This window comes from Cupressus sempervirens, chromosome 6 (genome assembly GCF_028749045.1).
Source record: "Cupressus sempervirens isolate cs-2001-9-10 chromosome 6, ASM2874904v1, whole genome shotgun sequence".
Lineage (NCBI taxonomy): Eukaryota > Viridiplantae > Streptophyta > Pinopsida > Cupressales > Cupressaceae > Cupressus > Cupressus sempervirens.
Window position 1 is genome coordinate 526,583,418 of NC_143123.1, and position 26,911 is coordinate 526,610,328.

A 26,911-nucleotide genomic window follows, 5' to 3' on the forward strand; every position below is an offset into this window, starting at 1 on the left:
ATCATCATAAAGATATAAACATCCATCATAAAAGATAACCACATATCATGCACATTAATAACTAAGTGCACGGTTCCTCCCAACCATAAATAGCATCATTAAACCATCATGGGCCCTAGCCATCCCTCTGTGCATAACATTCCAAATCATTGAAGAGATCATCAGTATTAATAATAGGAATGTCACTACTAAATCATACTACATCATATGCAGAAAGTAATCTAACATGCAAAGTAAAGCATCAGATAACATCATCTAACATATGAAAATCATTAATGTAAGGATACATGTCCACCATCATAATCCATGAAGATAGATGCCAACAAAGAATGGATCAGCCACGGTGTCTCAGACGAATCTCAAATGATAAGAGTGATAAAGCACTACCACCCAACCATGTAGAACCTAAGTGGTCCACTCCCACCGTGTTGAGGAGATAATCTCAAGCCCCAAATAGGCTATCAAATCACAAAGCATAAAAATACTCTCTAAGTCCAGGAATTCTAAAAGTATACTAACTCAAAGGTTCCAATCACAAACTGACATCTAATCCTAGAGGCACACAATGACATGTAGGAAACCTACTATGCAAGCGGGAAAGTGTCATCTCATATATCATGTGGAAGTTACCCTGGCAGTTAGCTTACAACTCCACGGGTCCCTACTAATCCTTATGCGACCACTAGTATCCTCTCATACTGACGAGGCATACTATGGAATGAAAGGTCGCAACCAAGCATTCTCTCTACTCCCATCCTAGTCTGTACAACCACTCGAGGCATGGGCGAGAACAAAACAATTATCTTTTTAGGTTCATTTAATTCCCATTTAGTGTAAATGTTATCACTTATTAACAAAACTTACAATGAGTTACCTTGGCAGCCACTTAGGGCCCCAGCCCCCATTGCAAGCCACTTCCTCACACTACAAGTAGATAACCTACCATAGGCTCATGGAATCATAAAATCACCCCAGTCCTATACAAGTGACTGGAAAGAAATACCTAAAGATAATCCACAATAAGAATCATCAAATATCCATAATAAAAGCATCAAATCTCCATGAGCATCTGAAAAGCATCCATAGATAATCATGACCACAATAGTTCTCTACTGGCAACTAAAGGTATCATTGATAATCAAAAGTATCCATTGGTTCTCAATAACCAAAATATATCTCAAAATCATAGTGATCGAAGACTCCAAAATGGTTGAGTCAAAACATGTCACAACATGACATCATCAAGAAATAAATCAACACTTTAGTCCCATCATGGCAATTGGAAAGTAGTTCAAGGATAACTGATCGATGACTCAAAATGGTTAAGTCAAGTGTCTCAGATACACATAACTCAGCTTCACTCAAGAAGACTGATAAGCAATAATAATCAGTAAATACAAACATCTCATAGAGCATATCATCACATTACCATGGTTGGGTTTATAAGGATCGAGACCAAATAAGATCAACATGCCATCACATCTCATAACCCCCGAGCCTCTGGTAACAACCTAAGACTAGTCAACACTAGTCAACCCAAAAACCCAAAATAGGAAGCATATAGAATACACAATGCAAACACATGTTTTGGTTTACTAAAAATACATAGTTGAATTGAGTATGGAGGTTTCAGTTTTCTGTTTCAAGTATACTTCAAGTATATAAGATTTATCATTTGACCTACAAGTCAACCCGTTTGTTCCCTTGATAATATTATCCTTCCATTATTTAAAATAATATTCTAAGAATAACTTAAGGGTAAATATTCACTCATTAAACTAATCTTCTCTGACCCTTAACTAAGTTAAATCATTTGCTTCATTTGCTAAGATCCATGTTACTAATTAACTCTTCCTTAATGTTACTTCATCTTTTCAACATAGTCAAAGGATCAGTATTATAAGAGAGCTAGTTATCAATCTTCAAATAAGAAGATTATAACTTTATTAAAATGCTCAATTAACATAGGTACACAATCCATGACCTTTTAACAATCTAATAGTTTTCAATTAAATATTACTAAGTCTCACCATTAAAATATCTAAGGTCATAATTCAAGTCATTAGAATAAGACTTATCAACTTCGATATAAATACTTTACAACTTCATTAAAAGAATCATATCAATTAAAAAAAACTCTATTACATAACTTAATTATCAATTAAATTTAATTAACTCTAATTAATTAATTAAATTAATAATTACATAACCATACTAACAACCCAATGAATATCAATTGACTAATAACTAACAATAGTTTTATAAGTTACAAGTCAACTATGATCCAGTTCTCTAATATTAATAGTTCAATAATGACTCGTTATTATTTAATAGCAAGTTATATTGAAATTCTTATTAATAAATCTATAATGACCACCTTCGTCACTCTTTCAAAGAATACTAAAGTTTCCTTAACAACCCCATATTAATGATAATCATTTAGACCATTATACTATTATTTATTAATAATTTTCTAGACCCAACAAACATTAATAAATAATAAACTCATCAAAACTATAAATAATCGATCTTAGAGAAACCTTACAAAAACTTCATTAGTTAATATTTAACTAACTCTTAACACCATTAAGGTATATCAATAGTTTATTTAATAATACATAACGTATTAACAATAACATAATAATTCAAATCATAGCAATGTTATAACAATGACTCCTTGTCAATTAAATCTTAATCCATTATTATTAAAGTCTCTTAATTTAAAATCATCCTCATTAAACAACTATTATTAACGTAATATAAAATTACCATCTCTTAATTATTTAATATATATTAAATAGTATTTAATATACATTAAATAAAATTAATATTAAAAATCAACTATATAAAACTATATTAATATCTCTCCTCTTTTAATAATAATTGACAATTATTATTAATCATTTCTCATTTTCAATAAGTCGCTTTACAATTCTGAGAACTCCAAAATAATTGATAACTTAAATAAAATTTTATTAATATTATACACACACACACACACACACACACACACACACACACACACACACACACACACACACACACACACACACACACACATATACACACACACACACACACACATATATAGAATAATTAATATTCAATACTTCATCATACTTTAAAATATATATATATATATATATATATATATATATATACATATAATAATCAATATATAACAATTCCAAAATTGAATTATACAAATCATAATTTACAAACGATATATATATATATATATATATATATATATATATATATATATATATATATATATATATATATATATATATATATATATATATATATATATATATATATATATATATATATATATATATATATATATATATAAACTTTAATAAAATTTAAAAAGACAATTAAAAATTTCCAAACGCTTCATACATAAGTGTTTTTAAAGGCCTGTTGGCCTATTTGCCACCTGCGGCATCGCAGTAGCAGAGTACTACCGTGTCGGCAGTAGTACCTACTACCATAGCAGCAATGTTTTCTGCGAATATGATAGTGGGGTCGAGTGAAGAGTAAGGGGGGTGGGTGGGGTAAAAACCTCTGCCCTCCAAAATTTTCATATATATATATATATATATATATATATATATATATATATATTAATTTCATTTTCAAATAACGCTACTACGACCCATTTTATATAAAATTTCTCCACTATGTTTTAATAACATATATGTGTGTGTGTGTGTGTGTGTGTGTGTGTGTGTACAGATTGTCAATCAATATTACAACGTTGTAAATATAGAAATATATATATATATTTATTTATATATAAAAGTATGTAGATTTAATATGTTTAAAAAGAGATCATATATATAACTTTTAAATAAGAAACCCTTTAAATTAATAATTTTTCCTTTAAAATAATTGATCTCTAACTTTACCCAAAATTCCACCTAATAGGTTTGACTATAAATTTTGAAACCATTTTCAAATCTATTTAACAATTTGATTCTAATTCGAACCCAAACCCAACTTAGATCTAATTTCCTCCTTAATTGGATCTAGGGTTTTCCTGTTGTTTTCTTCTCAACCAATTAACATACATATCTAGATTCTAATTTCAAAATTGTAGATTCAATCACAGAGAATATTTAGACACATATAACAGACACGATGAAGATAGGAAGAGAAAGAGTGCAAATAGAATATGCGAAAATCATGAGTGCACCTGAACACTGATGCTAATTTTCCATGCCCTAGAAGTCCATAGAAAATCCCTTCCTTCTCCAACATTCGCAATTCCTCCAAGATCCAAGCCAACTGAAACCCACAAGTGACTAGAAGCATATGAGCATTTAGAAACATATGAGCATGTAGAAGCATATGAGCTTCTCAAATGCATGTAAGCTTTGAAGCTTGTCCAAACACACTAGGAGAGCCTCTATTTAAAGGTCTCTAAGATGCATCTAGAATGTGTCTAGAAAGAACTAGAAGATAAGCATGACAACTAAGCATGAGTCTTCTCCAACTTTCTAGATGAGTCATAAGGTTGTAGACACCATGTGCTCAAATAATATGCTAACTCCTAAGTGTAGACAACTTGTGCATACTTAGAGTGAAAACTCCTGTGTGAGAAAATATTAAAATAATGCACATTAATTAATATAATATTTACTTTACTCTTTTCAATTTAATTAATTTATTGTTTAAAAATCTCATGCACTAACTTTAATATCTCCACTTTTTTAACCTTAATATATTTATATTTTAATCCCATGAAATCTAGAATCTTTTAATAATTTTAATATATTTTCCACTTTTACATTTATTTTTCAGACTTAATTGCTAAAATATTTATTAATTTAAATAAATATTATCACATTCCAACTTTAAAATTATAACTTTTATCTTCAAATTTAATTATTTTATTTAATTAATTTCCTAATTAATTAAATAAAATAAATATTAAAATACTATATTAATTTTCCATTAAATTAAACCATTAATTAAATCTTTTAATTAGGCTTAATTAATGGAAAATACATCAAAGACTCATAAAATAAATATGAAAACCCATCAAGCAAAACACATACAAAATCAAACCAAAAGGGTTAATATCACGAATTACGTCATCCGACGTATTTGGAGGGCACTCAACTCATATACTTGTCCTAATTTCCAATTAGGACAAATGGCTTAAAGGGTTGGGATTTGGACTTGAGAATTTATCTCCCCTCTCTTACCATTGAGATAATGTGATAGGGTATGCTCATCCTGACAATTTAGGGAAGTCGATACCCAGTACCTGCAACCTGCATAAAAACCATGCATGTACAAGCACAATATATACTAAACTAAATAGGCAATGGTAGGAAGTGGCACATCATGTAGATCCCAACTAGTAGGTGACTATGACTCCCTTCCTTAACCACATCAAAAATGCCATACAGAAAGGAAACAAACACGCACACCATACACATGCAAGTATGGGGTAAGTATCCATAAGAAAACACATATAATAATAAATCTTCTAACTAATCATCTTCAATAACTGAAATCACTGAATAATCATCATATACACATGGACTATAAAGTACCAAGTAATCTTATCATATATCAGCTGAATCCATAGCACAATATCTCAAACAATGTTACTAACCATCAACATAAAACTAGCCCTAAAAGAGTTTGACAATGATAGAAAAAATGTGAACTAGGGGCAGGCACTACACCAAAGTTCTAATTTGACAACCCTACTAATTTTACCTTGCAAGTTTATTATCACTAAAGTATTTATCACATCTAAGGATCTAATTGAACTTGAAAAAAAATGAATCATTCTCCATGAATTTACAATAAACTATCCAATATAATACTTACTCTTCATTGTACCTAAAACATGATATATGCTCTTACTTTTCAATTACCTATGTTTTCAATTTGAACCAACCATATCAATAAGGATCTACAACAACCCATGAAATGTTTTCAACAATTGATTTATAGACCAACATAAAAGAATGTCCCATCACTTAACTTATCCATATTACATAAAGATACACAATGTGAAACTTATAATGAATATTTCCTTGCAAGTAAGATATATGAAATTCTCAATATTCCTTCCACAAATTTCAAACAATAAACGATGGTAAACCAATAGCTTTTTACATTACAATTAAATAAAAATGAACACTTGATATCACAACACAATTGAGATGACATGGAACATTGGTCTCTCTCTCTCTCTCTCTCTACACACTTGATTTTTCAACTTTGTTAAGGGTGAAACCTTAATATCTTCAAGGAATCCATCTTAACAATACCTTCAACACAACAAAAAACTTGGAACCATGGAGGCTCACCTCCCATCCTAGGCTTCTATGAAGCCACCCACTGATTAGGGGAAACAAGACACAATCAAAATATACACATACAATATATGATAATGCATGAGAAACTTACAAGATAACACTAATACTCCCTCCCAAGGTTTACACTATGATTCATCATTGGAACCATTGAACATATAGTGAAGGTGTGCTTTCAAAAAGGACACTTGCCATATCATCACATATCTACAATAAATAATTTTCATGCCCTTTTGAGGCTTTCGTAATTCAACAATTTCATGCCCTTTCATGGCTTTCAGAAAAATCCTCCAACATACTACCATTAACCATAGCATTTTTGAATACCCATGCTCCATAATCTTCCTTTCTACACCATTATTTCCCTTATCACCTCAAAGAAACATACAAATGAATATGGCATACAATGGAACCCATACTCCAAGGTTCTCAACCATATTTCAAGCCTAGCTAAGCCCTTCACCCTGGACTTCCCTTCCCTTCCCAAAGGGTGAGTGAAGCCCTCATACCCATAACAACACTTGACATTCAAATCAAAACCAAAAGGACCAAGAAATATCATGAAACACAATGCACATTCATACCACCAAAATATAATACAAGAATTCACAATGGCACAACACAATACCAAAATCTACCATCCAAAGATTCAGAATAGAATGCAATATGCCATAAAAATGCTCCATGCTTACAGATTTACTATGCTATACTAAACGAAAGAAAATGTACATGGTTTTAAATACCAACCTTGGTCCAAGCTAAGGAAATGATATTTTTTGTAGAGCTCCCTTAGTCCTCCAAACCCTAACTATCTCTAAACTCAGAGAGTGAGTGAACACGCCACTAGTTTGTCCAAGACTCTCTAATAAGGCCTTCTTATTAACTATTTTAGCAAAAAAACTAAGCCAATCCCTCTTACAAACTTGTCTCCTCTAAATTTGTTATATTTGACTTTGTGAGAACATGGAAGAGAACACATGTGACAAGTCTATTTTCGAATTGGTGGAAGAAGATATGGATAAAGGGGGCCCCTAGGCTATCTAGTCATTTTCATGGTCAAAATTAGGTCCCTAACATGTTATACTATTACATGGGAAGTTCATTTTCTTATAAAAGACAATTTGGGACCACCTAATTACTCCTCAAAACCCTAGTCTAGCCCAAATTCGAATTTCCTTTGATTGTGACCCATCCCACCCCTTGGCAAGTGGGTTTACTTACTCATTAACAAGGTAATTAGATTTAGGGTAAAAAGCCACCATGACCAAAACCCTAAATGACATGTCATTACAAACAAAACCCACAAGTGTCAAGTGACACATAAAAGCACTCTCTGCGTCACCACAACATGTTCCTAATGCACCTTTATGATTAAACATTTCCTCATACAAGCAAACTTGCATTTACAAAGGAAAATACTTTCACAACGATGCCTTTGAATCTTCCAAAGATTCACCTTGGTTAAACTATATTCACATAGGTTTTGGATCTTGTTTCCCCCCAAAATTTCCATGGTTCCACTTCCTATACATTAAACTTGAGCATCAGATGTCCAAGGAGGTCATATAAATATATATCATAAATGTATATAATTTCAAATGTTACAAAATCTTATTAACATGATTCTATTAAATTTCCTTTCCTAATCATTTCAAATAAGTCATTCAAAATGTTAAGATACCTATATCTACATATCATAAACCATCATAATCAATTAAATATTTATCTGCAGATCATATTAAATCATAATTTAATTATCAAATTAACATTTATCTGCATATCTCATTGAATCCTAACCCATCATGATCAAATTAATATTTATTTGCATATCGCATCAAATCATAATCATCATATCATAATCTAATTCTACAATGTCCTAAAGTTGTTTCCATATGTATTTGATCATCCCATTCACAATATAAGGTTAATAGTTCATATCATAGATGCAGAGCACTATTATATTTGTTAAAATCAATAGTTAAAATAAGCCATTTTCCTACTAAGTCTTGAGTAATGTCAAAGTATCCAAATCCTAAATAGTAAAAAGAAACATACCCTCACTTATACATTACAAGCATTTTTGCAATTCAACTTCTATCAAATCAATTGAAAAAGGTTAGTACATGAACAAAATCATTAATTATATCATTTAGGTCTTAATGTGCAGACATAGGTGTGGATTATCAAAATGTAGACATTAAAATAACATAACTCTATGGTCTCAAAAGTATATCAAAATATCAAATTAAAAGCATCATAATGCAAATATGTCATCTATACTATGATGGATTAGGTGAGGGTCTCTCTTGACAAGGCTTGACATTCAGTTTTAGACATATCTTGACAAGGCCTTGAATATATAATTGTTGACTGAAAAGATGTCCAAAGGATGCTAATTAAAAAAGATTATGTGACAATGTTCTTAATAAGTTATGAAAGGTGAAAAGAATCTTTCTTTAATCTACTCCTCAAAAATCCAAGTCATGGGATTAAATATTAGAGATCCTAACAATAACATTAGTATAGATGGAATTCATCTTCAAGGAGCCAAGAATGTCCAAATAAGAAATAGTGACATTGGAATAGGTTTTCAAGTAGAAATTACATATTTCTTTGTCATCTATAGAAAGATAATATTTTGTATAGCTCAAATTGTCATAGTAATGATATTCAATACATAACATAAGGAATACTTGGTTTCTTTTTGGGTCTCTCTTGACAAGGCCTATCATTTAGTTTTAGAAATGTCTTGATAGGGCCTTGAATATATGGTTGTTAACTTAAAAGATGTCCAAAGGATGCTTATTATAAAAAGATTATGTGACAATTTTCTTAATAAATTATGAAAGGTCTACTATACTTCATTCTAATTTTCTAATTCTAACTATATTTCATTCTAGTTTGCTAATATAATTTGCTTATTCTAAATATTTTTTATTATGAAGTAGGGGATGATTGTATCTCCATTGTATCTAGATGCTCCAGTGTTGATATTCAAAAGATCACATGTGGACCAGGTCATGGCATTAGGTATTTAAGGAGTTAATCATGAGATATTACATGTCTAAGGGATGATTTTAATGTGTTTTTTTTTGTTATTTTCAACGTTGGGAGCCTAGGATAAGATGGGGAAGAAGCAATAGTGTTAAAATTTCCATTATAAGCCTTTGGAGTAAGAAGAAGCTAGAGATGGAGTAATATGTAATGTTAAAATGTTCATTATAAGCCTTTGGACCTATTTAAGGTACCAAGGAGGCATGTGGTAGCATAAAATGCAAAAATGCAAATAAAAGTGTAAAATGTTGCTATGTTATGATACTAAATTTCTAGATTAGATTGTGTAAAGATTGATGATAAAAATATTTACACAATCTAATCCAAAAACTCAGTATCATAACTATTATGGATTGTGGAAATTTGATAGCATTAATGTTTCTATGTTGTCAAAAAGTGTTGTTGACAATATTTTGCAACATGATAGTTTTTAAAAGATGGAAGATTAACCATTTGAGGGATGTGAAAGGTCATTTTATTACTTAAGCAATACAATCTCATGTAGAAATCAATGAATAGAATGTAGAGAGGAGAGGAAAAGTATGGTATGGGTTTGAATAATAATAATTAGTTTTTGTGAAATCTGGTGGCTAACTATATTTCTAGGCTCTCCTGTAAAACAAGCTTGTGAAATCTAGAACCTATTGTAGTTAGCTCATTACATCAAAGCTCCAAAAGAGGGGAGCTATTCAAAATTAATCCCCAAATCACCACCTAATACCTAACCTACATAACATAATATACATGTTGATTACATTATGATTTAGAAAAGAACCCAAGAATCATATGAAGACAAGTGTTAATCTAGTCATTATCTAATGACAAAATGAACACTAGAGAGCCAAGCCAAAAATGGGAATTAAAGTTGTCCTCATTGATTTTGATCCAAAATTCAAATTGTAACCATGATATTAGCAAAAACCTTTTGATGTAAACAAAAACTAGACACCTAAGCTAAATACAGTATCTCTAAAAAATAAGTGAGATCCATAAAATTAAAACATGTGAGATCACAGAGAAGCCATGATTTAGTGTGTATCCCTTTGAAACTAGTAATTAACAAGGTAGGCACATTCAAAAGAAAAAAATGTAAACATAATCTAACTTCTTATTTACTATATGAGAGTAGCCCATAAAAATTGGGTGTATCCAACATATTTTAAACTCTAGCATATTTTAAACAAAATTATATACAAATAGTGTTCATAATAGAAGTCCTCTAAAACTTGGGCTACATTGCAGCACAAATCTATACCATTTGAACTTAAATATAAGTATCACAATTTGAAAAATATCACATGATTAGCCATATAAAAACTTCCATAAAAAAGAATGACCAAGTTCATTCTATTTCTATTTTTTTAGAAGAATATAAAAAGTCTTCCATTTCCATATCAACATCATCAAATGATAAAGATGGAAGGAGAGTGATGGGGACACAACCCAAGCACAGAATGGACACAACAGGAAAGGGAAAATTTTATTAACTATGAAAATATGCTAGTACACTTAGTGCAGAGAAACAAACTCCAAAACATGCCCTATGGGCTTACAATAGCATAAATCTAGAGATAATTTGTTCTCCCAGTACCTTCTCTCAAACTCCACTCTGAACTACCTTTTACAATGCCAGAAATGTCCTTAAATAGACCACAAAGGGTTAAGGATTAGGAATACATTCTAGAAAGTGCTAGTTGGAATCCATCGTCAAAATGAAAGGCTCCAAAAGTCACTTTAGAAGTTGGTACAAAATTAGAAGAATCCAAAAATGGTAGCTGAACTTCTGGTAGGCATAACTTTTGAACTGTAGCTTTGATCGACGAACTGTTTACATTTTTGAAAAGCTCTCAAAGTTTTCTATAGCCCTATGGACCAGATTTTCTTGTCCCTCATCTTTTGGCCCTATATAAGGTCATTTGATGCCTTGAACCTGACTTTGAAGCATTCTTAGGAGGTCTCCAAAAATCAAAAAACTACAATAACTTTCAAACCGTGCAACGTTTTGACTTGATTCTTTTTCTAGAATGTTCTAAATTACAATTTTAATCCTCCCTCCAATTTACACCTTTTGATTCACCATAATTATGGCTCAATTACATAGTCCTATTTTTTTGGCATTTACACATATCCCAAGGTGCTTAAATACTCTAACCGAAAACACTAATAGTGGAACTATGAGAGTTGGAACCTTTATTTGACCCAAATGGGTATCCAGAAATGAAAACATATGAAATAGAAACTATGTCTAGGTACATTTTTTTGGGTGACACAAGATTGCCCTTATACCTCTAGATGCTCCTGCATTAGGCAGCCATAGAAAACATAGATTCCCAAGCATATTCTACCACAATTGGAAAACCAAAATCAATAGGAAATGTGGGTTGAGTGTGCATCTAGTTGAAAAACTCCTCAAAAATAGGAGCGGAAGAGAAAAAAGGGATATCTAGATACAAAAACATGGTGATGTTTATGGTGCAGCTTAAATGCACCTTTACTCAATGAAAATTTATAACACTTCCACTATTTAACATTGGCTATGGGTGCATATAAGTTTCCCCATAGCCACCACCCAAAAATATCTGCCCACACAAAAATTATTGCCAAATGTCATGTGAAATACCAAATACATATGCATCAAAAATACTTTAGGCAGTACCTAAGTTAAGTGAACTTATCTAAAAATAATGAAAAAGATTTAGGAATTTGTGTCATCATTAATTCATAATCCAAGTGAATTCATCAATAATTCATATTTGTAAAATGTTTGTGAAGGATAGAAGTAATCGACAATCAATACATTATAGAACATGGAGTATAGATGGGAAAATATTTCACCTTGTGTATGTAATAGTTCAAAATCTTTCTACTAAGTTGAATGGATCCTAGAATAAATACTAATACTACTTGAGTGCTTAAACTCATTAGTTATTGGTCTAGTTCTCTTTAAGGACTAGTTACTACTTTTAAGACCATCTATTACCAAGGAAATCCACCTTGTTTTTGTGGTTACCCTCTTCTAAGTGCACAAATTATACATTGCTTCCTCCACCACTACCATATGCAAGGAAATCAATGTAGAAAAGAATAGATGATTATGGTTGGATTGGGATTTGGGTGGGGGATTGGATTTGGTACAATATTGTCATAGATAGTATGGTGGGATACACTATGGCATTGGTTTAGTGCCTTCAAAATTAGAGGGTTTGGTGGATTTAGAGGTTTTCTTTGAATACAACATTGTTAGACTTCACCTAGAAATGGAATTTATGCTTCCTATGTCATTTTATTGAAAGTTTGGAAAACATATTTGACAAATTCATTTTGTGCATCTCATGGAGCCAATCAGTCAAATAGTTTAGAACATATTTGACAAATTCATTTTGTGCATCTCGTGGAGGAAATCACTCACTCAAATAATTCATGTGCCTTGTATGTGCTTCCACATTTTCATTTTCTATTACAATATTTCACAAAAAATTCATTGATCATCGCTATGTTTGTAAATAAATTTTTAGTTGAATTATTTCTCCATGTGACTTGCTTGTACTTTATCCATGGAGAGATTTTATAGACTTGGAAAACTTGAGAATTTATTATCAATATAACAAGTAGTGTCCTCAAAATTCATTTATAGATGCATATGCTATGAAATATAATAACGGAAGTTAAAGGAAAGAGATAGATTCATGTGTAACCTAAAATGGAAGGTAAGGCCTAGGGCACTAACCTGAAATGGCTCCCACACAGACTGGACAACAAACTCACATTGTCAAATAAACTCACCAAATAACAAATGATGAATTTTGATTTTCTTTTTTTTTCATTATGAACTTGATTTGGTCAAAATTTTGACCAACTTAGGAATAAAAACGCTAATTTGATCAAAATTTTGACCAACTTGGGCATAAAAAATAAATTAAAAAAATCATAGGCCAATATGGCCGTTGCTCAAAAAATAAGGGGAAATGTATTAGTGAAATAATAGAGTGGAAACTATAATCCACCTAAATTGTGGGCCCTTCTTTAACCTTTAGACCACCTTGGACACATGTCAACATGATGCTATATTGTGATGAGTTAAAATCTTATATATTTCCATAGAGACAAGGAGACAACCAATAGATCTAATTAGATTGGACACTTAGGTATCAAGAAATAAACCCCAAAGACTAGGAGCACCTTGGACATGTGCCCTAAAATTATATTGTCTCTATAGCTAGAAATATTTAAACTTTTCATGGAGACAAAGTGACCACCATAGATGTTCCATTACCCTATAGTCCATAAAAAAATACAGTACTTTGTTTGAAATAATCACACAAGACACATCTCAAAGACACTTTGTTGCATTAAGTATATGTCGTACATATTTTGATAATGACCAAGTGACAATTATTGGATCATCCTTGATCTAATGGTTTGGGAAAAATACTTTATTTATTGTATGCAGAGAGGCTAGCCCACATTTGTAAATGTGGGTTTATATAATTTTCCCTCTATACCTTTGTTTTGTTTGGTAACCACATATCTAATCATGGACATGCATTTCAATATTTCTTTTTTGCAATGGTTAAGAACCTTGACACTTTTCATCACGACTAAGAAAAAACCCTTGGATCAACTCATATATGATGGTCATAAAATGATCATCTATTTATTGTGCTTTGAAAAACTATCCCACCATGAGACACACCACATTCTTGTGTTGTCACGATGGTTAAAAGACTTGCAAGTCTTAATAGAGACAACATGATAGCCATTAGATCAACTGAGAGTGGATGGTCTACATTCAGCCTCTTACATGCTTCTCTAGGCCCATATTACTCTTTAAGATTTTTACACTTTTTTCTCATTGAAAAGTGGTTGAAACTACTATGCTTTACCCCTCCTTTGGTCCCACCTTGGACATGTGTCAACATGTTGTTGTGTTACATTGAATAAATTCCTAGCATATTTCTATAGTAACATTACAACCACTATTGGATATTCTAGGTCTAACCAAATATGACTATAGGTACAAGAGCCTTAAAGGATATGCATCTTCTAGTCACATTATTACGATAAATAACCAATATGTTCCCTTTGATAAAGACAAAGATATAATTGTTGGATCTCTTGTAATCTAATGATAAAGAAATAGGCTATGTGGTGGGTCTTCTCATTTTATAAGGCATGTTTTGACAAATCCATAAAGCCATATAGTGAAGGAAAATTAAAAAAATCCTTAGAAAATACACATGGACCTAAGTGACACATTTTATAGGATTTATAACATACTTTTGCAACCCAATTTTGGAAAGATAATTTCCTAGGGAAAGACATAGTATCCCATATGAAAAGAATTCCCATACAACTTTAGGAAATATGTTTTAGGAAAAGGTTAGGGATTAAAATGAATAAGTTATTCCATTAGGTAAAACAAATTCCCTCTTCCTAAGATAAAGTGACCCCTTTTTTAAGTTACAAAAGGTAAAGTGAAAAATAAAAAAGGCAAGGATTTGTAACCTTTGGGTTATTTTCAACACTTCAATAAAATTGAGTGGGGCTACAATGAAATAACTAGTCACATCCAATCATAAATAGTTTTATCATTTTGCTCAAAATTTTTGATGCATCCTTAAGGGGTTGACAATTACAATCACCTATAGGAGGTATTAAAACTACTCTAGAACCAAAGCCAAATTTCAAACAATGTCCATTGTGATGGAATTATAAGTAGGAAAGGTGAACTACTAATTGGGGGGTGAATCAATAGTTAAAACATGAACCCATAAAAAATTTCACCACTCATCCATCTCATGCATTCAATAGGTAAACTTGGAATGACATGTAAACACATAAGAAATCACACATTTGAAACTTGATATGATTACCCAGAAATCCTCCAAATGAGAAGGTAAAATTGGGGAAGGGATGGATAATTCTTTTTTAAATCTTGATCTATTCACCCTCTAACTATAGACATCCATCATGAATTCTATTCAAAACTATTTTGATCCATTCAGTTTTGAACATTGTTGGGAAATCTAGGGTATGGGTCAAACCCTTTCTCTCAACAATCTTGAATTCTTCCCTCAGTACTCCATTTTCACACAACTTTTCATATGCCTATCTTATTTCCATGTTACTTATGGCTCCTACTTTGGATTTTTAATGTTTCCTCATGTATTGAACCATTATTACTTTAGGCAAGATCATGGATAATGCTCTTGTTCGGTCATTTTTATTGGAAACTTTTGGAATAGCTTTGAAATATGGTTGTTTAACTTCATTGCTAACTAATTGAACATCAAATTCCTCTTTCTCTTTCACAATTTTTGAACTAAAAACCATTCTAACAAACTAGGGTTTATCAAATTTAAAACTACACAACTTGGCTTATGAAGAATACCTTTCAGATTTGATGAACTATTGTATAATCATTGTTGGAATCCTTGTAAGTGCTTTGAACTAGTTTTTGAATCATTTCTATGCTCTACTCATTCTTTCTTTGAGTTTGTAATGACAAAAAATAAGGTGAAAATTGACCTTATACCCTTCAAAACTCTACAATTAATGCTTAGTCATGTATAGCTATAAAACTCAGCATCAACACAATTACTATTTTGTTCTACATCTATAGAGACTTCCTTCACTTAACAACTACTTCTAACTTGATTCTAACTATCTTGGATTGGCAACTCAACACACACACTAATATTTACTCAACACTACTGAGGACCTTTCATGTTCGGCAACATCATAAAAATTGAACATTTAACCTTGATTTTTCCACAACTTCTTGCATCTTAATTCATACTAATGTAATCATTTCAGTGCTAATTTATTTTGGAACTAATGTATAATGCAACACTTTAAGTATTAGTCCCACATACCTCTTATTTGCTTAGTTTGATGAGGTGTGACCACTTGACCCATTGGGTGAAGTGATCCCTTCTCCATTTGATTTACTACCAACATCTTTCTTCTTCCATGTCTTATTCATTTCATTTTTTATGTTCTCAACATCTATCTTCCCTTTACCTTTGTTATATTTAGAATTGGGTACCTTTGACCTAGTTGGACAATGCTTGCTGATGTGACTAGTTTTGTGATAGCCAAAACATGTGGTTTGACTCAACCATCTCTTGTAGTGACCACTAAAGTGAGTTCTAATGTAATTCTTAGGTATATGTCCATATTCATAACAATAGTGACAGCTATAACTTGTATTTTAATCCCAATCATAGGAGTTTTCATAGCTTCTTACCTTTGTTGGCTTGCTTGATGACCATGTGGACTTGGATCTGCATTCAAAAGCTCTATGTCCATACTTCTAACAATTGTAGTAGTGTTGTTCAAAGTTTGGCGCATGCATGGTTCTTGTTTTTCATTCATGTGCTTGATTACCTTGTTTGTTGCACTTGTGACAATGAGTCATGTTCTTAGGCTTACCATTTAGATTTGAATTCTTGCTCCTACAAATATTAGTTTTATGTCCTTTCTTACCACAATGATGACAAGTATGTTAAGAGTTCTTACCTTTATTATTCCTTTCCTTAGCAGCTTTGGATGATTCTCCTTCTTTAGTGCTTTTGTAGCCCAATCTTGATGTATCTCTACTAGATCTAGATGATTTTAGTAGTTTCTCAAAGTACTTGATGGCTTCATTTGGCTTGTTGAAACTTTCAGCAAATTCATTTTCTCTTTTTAGGTCATTATGCAACTATTCATTCTATAGCTTCAAAGTGGTTATTTCAATGTCCTTGACATTCAACTCATGATGAGCATTCATCATTTGGCTTATGGTGTCCAATTGCATGTTTGAGATCATGGATAGCTCTGTTGACTTTTCCTCCAATCTATTTGCCAAAATTCTTTTGTCTTCTTCAATCATGGCCTTGTCTTCTATAGCTTTCTTCTTTTGTTCAGTCACCTCACACAGTAGTATAGCTTGTGATTCTTGCTTCAAATTGAGATTTCTAATCTCTTTATCTTGTACTCTATTCTTTTACATTAGATCTAAAATTTTTGCATCAAATTCATTGGAGTTACCATCAACAAATATCTTTGTGGTGTCAATCTCTTTGTATTGCGTATCATTTTCTGTCATAGCAATCTCTTAACTTCTCTTCATGGAACTCTTCAAACCATCTCTAGCTTCATTCAATTGATGTAGTATGAGATGTATCTCAATCTCCTAGTTTTTAATGGTATTGCCCAACTTGTAGACTTCTATTTCAAGATCTTTTGTCTAAGCTACAAAGCTTCTTCTTCTAAGAACCATGCTCTAATACAAATTGATGGAATTACAAGTAGGAAAGGTGAACTACTGGGGGGGGGGGGGGGGGGGGGGGCGGGTTGGTGAATCAGTAGTTAAAACATGAACCCATCACCACTCATCCATCTCATGCATTCAATAGATAAATTTGAAATGACATGCAAAACATAAACATCTAAAATATGTAAACACATAAGTAATAACACATTTGACACCTAATATGATTCTCCAAAAACCCTCCAAATGAGAAGGTAAAATTGGGGTGGGGATGGCACCCACAATTCTTCACTACTACAGCAATAAAGTGTCACTAATTAAGGTTATAATGAGTTGAACATGAGACATGATCTTCCTTGCAAAAGGTATGCCCTATTAAAGGCTTACAAGGATTGTTAAGTCCCACCATGTTAGAGGATTTCAACACCCTGTTGGAAGTGTGCCTAGCTAAAGGACTTCAAAAATTTCACTTCAAATGTCACCTCATTAAAGGATTTACAATAGTCTGTTAGGACTACTCCACCTAGGAGATTTAACCAAAATCACCTATTAGGATGTTTTAGCATAGATCTTGTGATTAGCTCTGATAGCTTGATTAGAGATCAAATCCATACTATGTCCTTCTTGATCCTATTTGATCTAATATGTCAATGCTATATACTCTAGCCTTTGTTCTTATCAAACTAATTTTGCAATTTTCTCTCTTACAACTTCTAAATCTCCATGCAAACTTTATTTTTCTCTCACTTCAATTCTTTTCACACACACATTCTTAATGAAATTTAGGGTTTCATCCTCCTTAAGAAGACTAGAAGAGTTAGGGTTAGGTATAAATCTATGGCCAAGATTAATCCATTTTTCCACTTAATCCTTCCCTTTTTCTAATTGGCTGCCTATAATTTCATAGGGAATCCATATGCAAATTTTTCCTTATCTTCAAAAGATCATATATTGTCTTTAGGTCAGCTGACAAATAGTTTACATAGTTGTTTTTGCAATCTTAGGTTATTGATGCTTGGCACATACTAAAATTCTATCTCTGACTCAACATCTACACTACTCAGCATCTATTGTGTTCTTGACACTTGAATCTCTTGGCATGTGTTGTCTACTCAACATAGTCTACATTTACATATTATACTTGGCATATATTACAAGTTTGGCATGAACTTATATTACAAGTTTGGCATGAACTTAATAAATGACTTAAGTGTCTTGACACTCAATTGTCAAAACCAATCTAAGGTCAATGCATTGAACTCCAAAATCTACAAACCTATCTCTTCTTTGAAATTTTTTGTAGTGAACTCATCTTTCTCTCTAGGGAGAATAACATAATTACCAAACTCACATTCTTTAGAGTATATGTGCTTTAAGATTGTGTAAAGGAAAGAATGCATATTTTTTCTTTGGATCAAATTCAAACTTTACCTTCTTCTTACCTACTAGTATAATGGCCTTTAAAAATTCTATATTAATCTATCCTCCCCATATCTTTGCAAAATTTTATTCTAAATAACTTGTCATAATTATTTGGGATGTTCACCACAAAGATAGTCAATTTTGCTCTTTTGTCAAGGCATGTGGAGCTAAGAATTCTTATGCATTTAGTAGAACTTTCTTCCCATCCATCGAGTAACATCTACCAAAGGTTTTAGTAAGAAATAGACCTCGGGCTTTGACAACTATTGATGGCATTATATTAACTAATCAACCTAAATCTATGATACAATTGCTTAACTTTCAACCATTTAGGAGAAATGATATGTAAAATGGGTTTGATATCTTGTATACTCCATAGGTTTACAAAATATGAGGGAGATTAGGGTCTTGCATTTGATTCAAAGTATTGTCATAGACAAAAAGAGGATTTTTGTGTGAATTTGATGTTTCTCCAACTAGAAATTGACTAGTTTTTCTTTGTTAACTAAGTTCTTCTCTAATAGAATTAATTTCTCTAATTATTTAATATTAATTCTTATTTAATTAGTAGGATAAATTAATATAGTGGAGGATTTAAAAAATTCAACTCTATCAAATGTAGAAGAACTTACATTGGTTATTTGTAGCATTTTGAATTCTAGTACCTCTGTAGTAGTGTGAGTAGTGTCGATGGCTTGATCCTTACCCTTTAAAGTTGTGTTTGGTAAGTTGGTACCTAGAGTGAACTTATAATTCCTATGATTCTATGAGAGAACCATACATGTTGAATATTTGAGAGTGACCAAAATATATCCTCTATTTGAATCTAATTTATATTCAAGGTAAAAGGAACTTTAATTTTTGAGACCTCCTTGAACCTCTTCTTCTTCCATGATTTTTCTAAGGGTATCTTTTGTATCTTTTAATTGGAGGTGCCTCAACATGTCTAGACAAGTATCTCCATCATGATGTGTAGTCAATTGAAAAGAATATATAGCCTCCTTCAACTTGGTTCAATCTATAACTTAGACTATGAAGGAGGTAACTGAGGAGACTTTTCATAGGGTTGGATGGATTGGCTACAACTGATATATTGATATGGTGTTTGATAAGACAAGAATGCTTTATGTTGATGCCTTTTGAAAGTTACTGCATCATTTGCAATTCTTTTCACCATGGGATCTATGGTGATTGAATATTGGACACCTAAAGTTTGCACCTCCTTTTTCCATTTCCTATTGTGATCAAATCATTTTCTAGTTTAATGGCTAGCCTTTGTGTTTCAGCAACATCAACTACCCTACCCCTCCTAATGTGAAAATTGACATCAAGAAAAAATGCATCCAAGAAGAAACCCTTTTTGTTCTCATCATTTTGTCTTAAGGACAAAGGAAAATTATTTAATATTTTATTGAATTTGGTGACAAATTACCTCATAGGTATGTGTATCTCTTCCTTTAGCTGACATAACTAAAGTAAACGAGTGTGTTCATCATCAACCACCTTACACTTGCCTCAAAGACTATTGTAATGGTTTGTACAGAGATCCTTTCTACTATATCTTCTATTGGAACATCTAGGATGCCACAAGAAGAATGGAAGGTTCTCATGTGGTCTTCACTTGTCATCTTACCATCTTCATTGAATTTAGGTAGAATATTTAAAACTCCCTTAGGTAAAGCACCAAAATTTTCACCAAGGTTCAAAGGACCTACTACATTTCCTTTGGTTGGTTTAGAGCCATATTTGCAAGGAAAAATTTCAATGGTTGGATAGTAATGCATCAAAATCAATTGAATCAATGAAATTTTTTAGAATGGTGACATTGAATGCAAAACATTCAAAATTTTCACTCTAGTATCATAATCAACTGAATCAACCAATCAAGTATTGTATCTATATGAAAACATCTCATGGGAAATTAGACATCAAATTATATTAAGATGTGGAAAATCAAGCAATCGAGACATTCTTTGACCCAAATACATTTCACACATCAATTCAAAGAGGGGTATTTATAGACACCTTAAATTTGAAATAATGATTTAATGATCACATTATCAAATTAATAAGAATTAAATCAATGTATATCAAATCGTGCAAATTAATCACACCTATTAAAGTGATAAAAAAAATATTCCATCATTATGAGAAAATGCTCATTTATTGATATTAAAGAAAAATAGAATAAAATAAAATTAGAGCTATTAAGTAATTGAGTAATTTATTTTAATTGATTACATATTTCACTTAATTCATTAAATAATTGACTCCAACCCATTTCATGGGTACACTTGGGTAAACTAAATCAACTAATTAAATTAATAAGTGCTTATTCATCTCATCAACTACATGGGAAAAGAATTTTCTCAAGAAATGGGAACTAAGGACATTTCTCACATGGATAACTCAAAAATTTGCAATCTTAGCCACTTAATTTGGCTTTGTAATCCTAACCACTCAACTTATGGTTATTCTCCCATTTGAAACCATTTAAATAAATGTTACTCAACTTTGATTAATTGACTTAAGGACCTTCACCCTGTGTATATGTGAAAATGCGGCCTATGCTAACACACACACTTCAACACGGTCATTGTATGTGGATTCATCCTAGTATGAACATTGCATTGTTCATCCAAAAATCAGCTGGCAAGATGACCTGTTGCCTTCTATCTAAAGGGAATTGCTTGTTAGATATCCTCAGATTTGAGGTGTTTAAGCAACCAGACCCTCTATGAACAAAGGATTTGAAAGAAAATGTGACTAATCTATATGAGAATGTAGATTAATCTAGAATGGAGTATGCACATTTAATCTAAAGATATGTAAAAGAAAGCTATGCTAAAATGTATGCATATTATGCTAAATGAGATTAAGCTAGAAAATGAATATCTTATGAAAGTAAAGAGCTCAAATGAATGCACAATCCAACAACAATTTGATGCAAATTCTCATTCAACCTCTCCCAAAATGAAGAGATGAGGGTCTCTTAAATAGACTTTCCTAGAATCCATCAATGGTTGAGATCGATTTCAATCAATGATCAGGATTAAAGGTGAAGTTCATTCATAAAGGAAGATTCCCAAATTAAAGGGAGTTAACTGATTTAATTCCTTTTTGATCAATAGTGAACTGGGAATTTCCCTTTTTGAACTGAAGACAGATTTTGGTGAGATATTTAATTTAATAAAATAAGATATACTCTCATAATTACCTTTTCTATTTAATTAAATAATCCTTTAATTAATTAGAGACACTTTTCTTATTTAATTAAATAACTTCATTTAATTAATTAGGAATGGCTTCCCATTTAATTAAATAATTTTGTTTAATTAATTAGAAGTAAGATCTCCTTTTAATTAAATAATTTTATTTAATTAATTAAAATAGGCACATTTATTAAATTAAATAAATTTAATTCCGTAGTACATTAGCCTTAGGAGATTAATTTAATTTAATTAAAGTGTAAATATTTTAAATTAAATTAAATTGTAATCAGTTGGTTTATTGTGACTAATATGAGTCAATACTATAGGAATTAAATAAAGAGTATGATGAATGCAAATTTAGGTTTTCTGCATTTGACAATTAAGTCAAGTAGCAAGTAGAAGAATGAGAATTTGCCTAGTGAAATAGGACTTTAGAATTGATTTAGAATAGACTAGAATTGGTATCATGGCAATGAGCCAATTTTTTGGTATTACATTTTGCCTCTCTTTGAATGAATGTGTGAGGAACATGTTCAATTCAAAGATAATTAGAAAGCATGATGCGAACATGAGATTGGTTTCGAAGTTGATTACATGGAGACCAAATGATAAGCTTTTAAGGATTATCTCTAGAATAGAGCTTAATCCCAAGGAATCCAAGTAGAGCACTTAGATCCCTAAGATTGGTAGCATTTAAAAGACTATCTCCAAAATGAAGCGTAATTTTTAAGGATCTAGATAGAACGTCTAGATACCTGAAATTGATAAGCATTTAAATTTTTTTTATAGAATGAAGTTTAACCTTTAAGGATCTAGATAGAACACCTAAATACCCGAGAGCAATAGCATTTAGAAGACTATCTCCAGAATAGGGTGTAATCTTCAAGGATCTAGATAGAACACCTAGATACTTGAGATTGAAAGCATTTAGAAGATTATCTCTAGAATGGAGCTTAACCTTCAAGGATCTAGGTAGAACACCTAGATACCCAAGATTGAAAGCATTTAGAAGATTATCTCCAGAACGGAGCTTAACCTTCAAGGATCCAGGTAGAACACCTAAATACTCGAGTTGATAAGATCTAATTATGAGTCACAGAATCATCCCCAGAATGAGGCTTAATCCTCAAGAGTCAGGGTTTAGACTGTCCCGATACCTATCCATCAGACTTAGATCATAAATGTTATAAGATGTGATCAAATGATGAAAAGATGAAGTAGAGGACAAGGATGCCAGAAAGAGGGGGATAAGATGCCCCGAGTAATGAGATGCCCCAAGTGAGAAGGACATAAAATGGGAACCAAATACACCAAACAATAGGTATTTAATGATGTTTAATCATCTTGCCCCATCAGGAGTGAAATCGAAAGATGACACACCAGAAATATGATTTGAAGTAGTATATCAAGAGATATAGGAAAAATCTAAGATTCAGTAGAATATAGAAGAGACCAGAATGATCGAAAGAAGATTCTGGGTTGATTTGAAATGATTGTGAAGTCGTAAAGACCAAGTTTGACCAAACATTGACCAGATTTAGCCACAATTGATTGAGTTGACTATTTTCAAAATGAATTTTGAAAATATGGAGAATGTTAAGTTAAAAGGATTCCAAGAATTACAAAGTATCAAAAAGATTTGGGTTGCACAAGCATTCGATTGCGTTGGTCCCTAAAATTTTAAAATGCATTTTTGAGGATTTTAGGTGTGTCAGATTTTGAATTTGATCCCGAAATGGATCCAGAATGCTCCAATTAGCCAGGGGTGTGATTTTCGCACAAATTTGACCACTTCAAAAAATTTGGGTCAACAGCTATATAAGGGCTCGAAGGGTCATTTTCAATTCATTTGTGCTTTTTGTCTTTTATTGATTTGAGCTCTAAGAGATACATGACAATCGACGTGAGACATCATCAATTCGAATGCTCCAGACGTCACGATCGCCTAGCAAACTATGGACCACCGGTGAGTTAGCGAGTCCCTTCCTTCGTACTTTTGTTTTCATGCATTTTGAGGTCATTTATTACATGTTTTATCATATTTTAGGATTGTCAATTTGGTCTTCGCGTGAGGCCTATCTCTTCTCGCATGAAGATCTTCTTTCTTTCTGCGAAGAAATAGGGTGCACTATTTCTTCACGCGCGGGCTGAGGATCTTCATGCGGGACGCAAGAGGTTTTGTGTGAAGATTTAGATTCTTCATGTGAGGTGATTCGTTTCTCATGTGAGAATCTCTTTTCTCCCATGAACAGATCTTTTTTCACGTGAGCAACTCTTTTTTCGCGCGATGCATGAAGAAATAATGATTTCATGCAAAACTGGAGAGCTTGGCGTGAGATTTCACAAATCTTGCACAAAATTCCATGATGATTTTGTTTACAAATTTGATTTTCATACTCAAAATTTGATTTTTAATTGGTTTTGGTGCATCATTTTGACTTGATACTGATCGTTTCATTTGTTTTTTATTGTTTGTGCATGCAGGAGGTCTTTGGTGATGTTTCATTCAGATCACACTATCTACCATATGGAGAGTTATTGTGGAGTCTTGATGATGCAGATTGGGCTCACATTGCCCGATTGGGTTTGTCCTCTCTATGGCAGATTCCAGCCGTGATGGTGAATCACAGCTTACTCACAGTTTTGGTGGAGCATTTCCATTCGGAGATGAACACCTTCCACTTGCTGATGGGCAAGATGACCATCACTCTGGAGGACATCTTGAGGATTTTGAGGATTCCTTTTCATGGTGACTAGTTCATCTATGATATAGTGCCCCGATTAGGGACAGGAATTATCTATTGTGTTTGAAAGAGAGTTACTAAGGGGCAGAGCCATCAGCTAGGATGAGCTGATGCATACCTATGGACCGACACATAGGCTAGCATCCGTGCTGGGAATATTTCTAAGTTGCTTCTTATGTCTTGACAGAGGACATCATGGGTTGGAGTGCGGATGGGGTGCCATGCTTCGCAGGATGCTGGAGGCACCAGAGATCTTTGGGTGGGGTCATACATGTTGGCCCATCTTTTCCATGAGATGCACAAGGTCATCTTCCATGAGAAGAAGACCATGGCAGTGGGGGTTTATGTTTTATAGATCTGGGTCTGGGAGCATCTTCCCGTATGTCGGCCAATTTTTTAGGATGCTAGAGAGCCCATGGAGCTGTACATATGCAGATATCAAGGGCATATTACCCAAGCCCACCTAGGTAAGACTGAGCACTGGCGAATGGATCTTGATGACCTAGTGTCTGTTGTATGGTAACCCTGGAGAGAGATAGAGGACTAAGATGATGCCCCTAGAGAGCTGCCATGGATGTTTAGTTCTTGACCTCTGGCAGGTAGGACAACATCAGTGATCGAGAGATTTTTTATCTCATGAGTGTGGTGGCAGTATGGCCATCCCCAAGATATTTCACATGAGTACTGTGCCTATGCCAGGGTGCAAAAGGATATTGAGCAGGGATGGCCACCACGGATGGATCTAGGGTGATCCATGATAGATATTCATAGTCTAGCTATAGTTCAGTGGGACTACCTGCTAGAGGTAGTAGATGCAGGGATGATGCATACATATCAGGCATTTTTGATCAGCCATCCATTCCCATGCTTTACAGATCCACTAGGGATGGTAGGGCAGGTTCAGAGACAGGTTCCCCAACAGCAATAGGCATAGGCATAGCCACTAGGTTAGCCACAGATTCTGCGATAGGTCTAGCATCGAGTACAACAGATGCCTATTCCCCCTCGTCAGATGGGATCAAACCTAGTGCCAGGGGCAGTGGGATAGAACACAATCAATAGAGGAGGTAGAGGACAAAGGAGCAGGCCCCTAAGCAGGAGATATCATAGCAGCAGGCACCACCATAGCCGGAGGCACCACCACAGTGGTAGGCACCAGAGATGCTCAATGAGGATATGGTAGATCAGAGATAGGTGGCGTGCAGGACATAGTACGATGATATTGTGAGCAGGTTTGTTAGGCCTCCTCATAGTTCGAAGAGTTACAGATTGCAGTAGTAGTCTAGGATGTGCAGCTGGTGGAGAGATAGCAAGAGACATATCGACAGAGGGAGCGTGCGAAGATTGCAGAGCGGAGGTTGGAGCTGGCGCAGGATGAGATCCGCTTTCAGTCAGCTAGGGCCACCGATTATTATGTTGCATATACCAGCGCAGTACCAGATGAGACATTGCAGGTTCAATGCTTCTCTCAGTATGCACGAGAGTCTGGGGGCACACAACCTCCTATTAGGCCAAATATGCCATCACTGCCTCCACCAGCTACTACCCCTGCTCCTCCTAGAGGTGAGGGTTTGGGACAGAGTTAGATGCTCTGTACCTATTTTTTTGATCCCTGGCTATGTATCGATTAGTGTGCCAACACCACATGTATCATTTTTGATCGATTGCACTCGAGTAGCGCCCATTTTTGTTCTGACCCATTCTTTTGATATATATATATATATATATATATATATATATATATATATATATATATATATATATATATATATATATATATATATATATATATATATGAGATTTTGAGCCGAGTATTCCTATGTACATGTCATTGTCTATTTTGTTTTACTTTTATGTACATGAGATGTATGTTGTATT

The 26,911-nt window shown here is 33.0% G+C and overlaps 1 pseudogene; it reads left to right on the top strand.

Moving 5' to 3' along the window:
- LOC149553338 (BTB/POZ domain and ankyrin repeat-containing protein BOP pseudogene) overlaps positions 1-26,619 on the top strand; it is a 92,952-nt pseudogene extending 66,333 nt beyond the window's left edge.
- Positions 26,620-26,911: the final 292 nt, after the last annotated feature.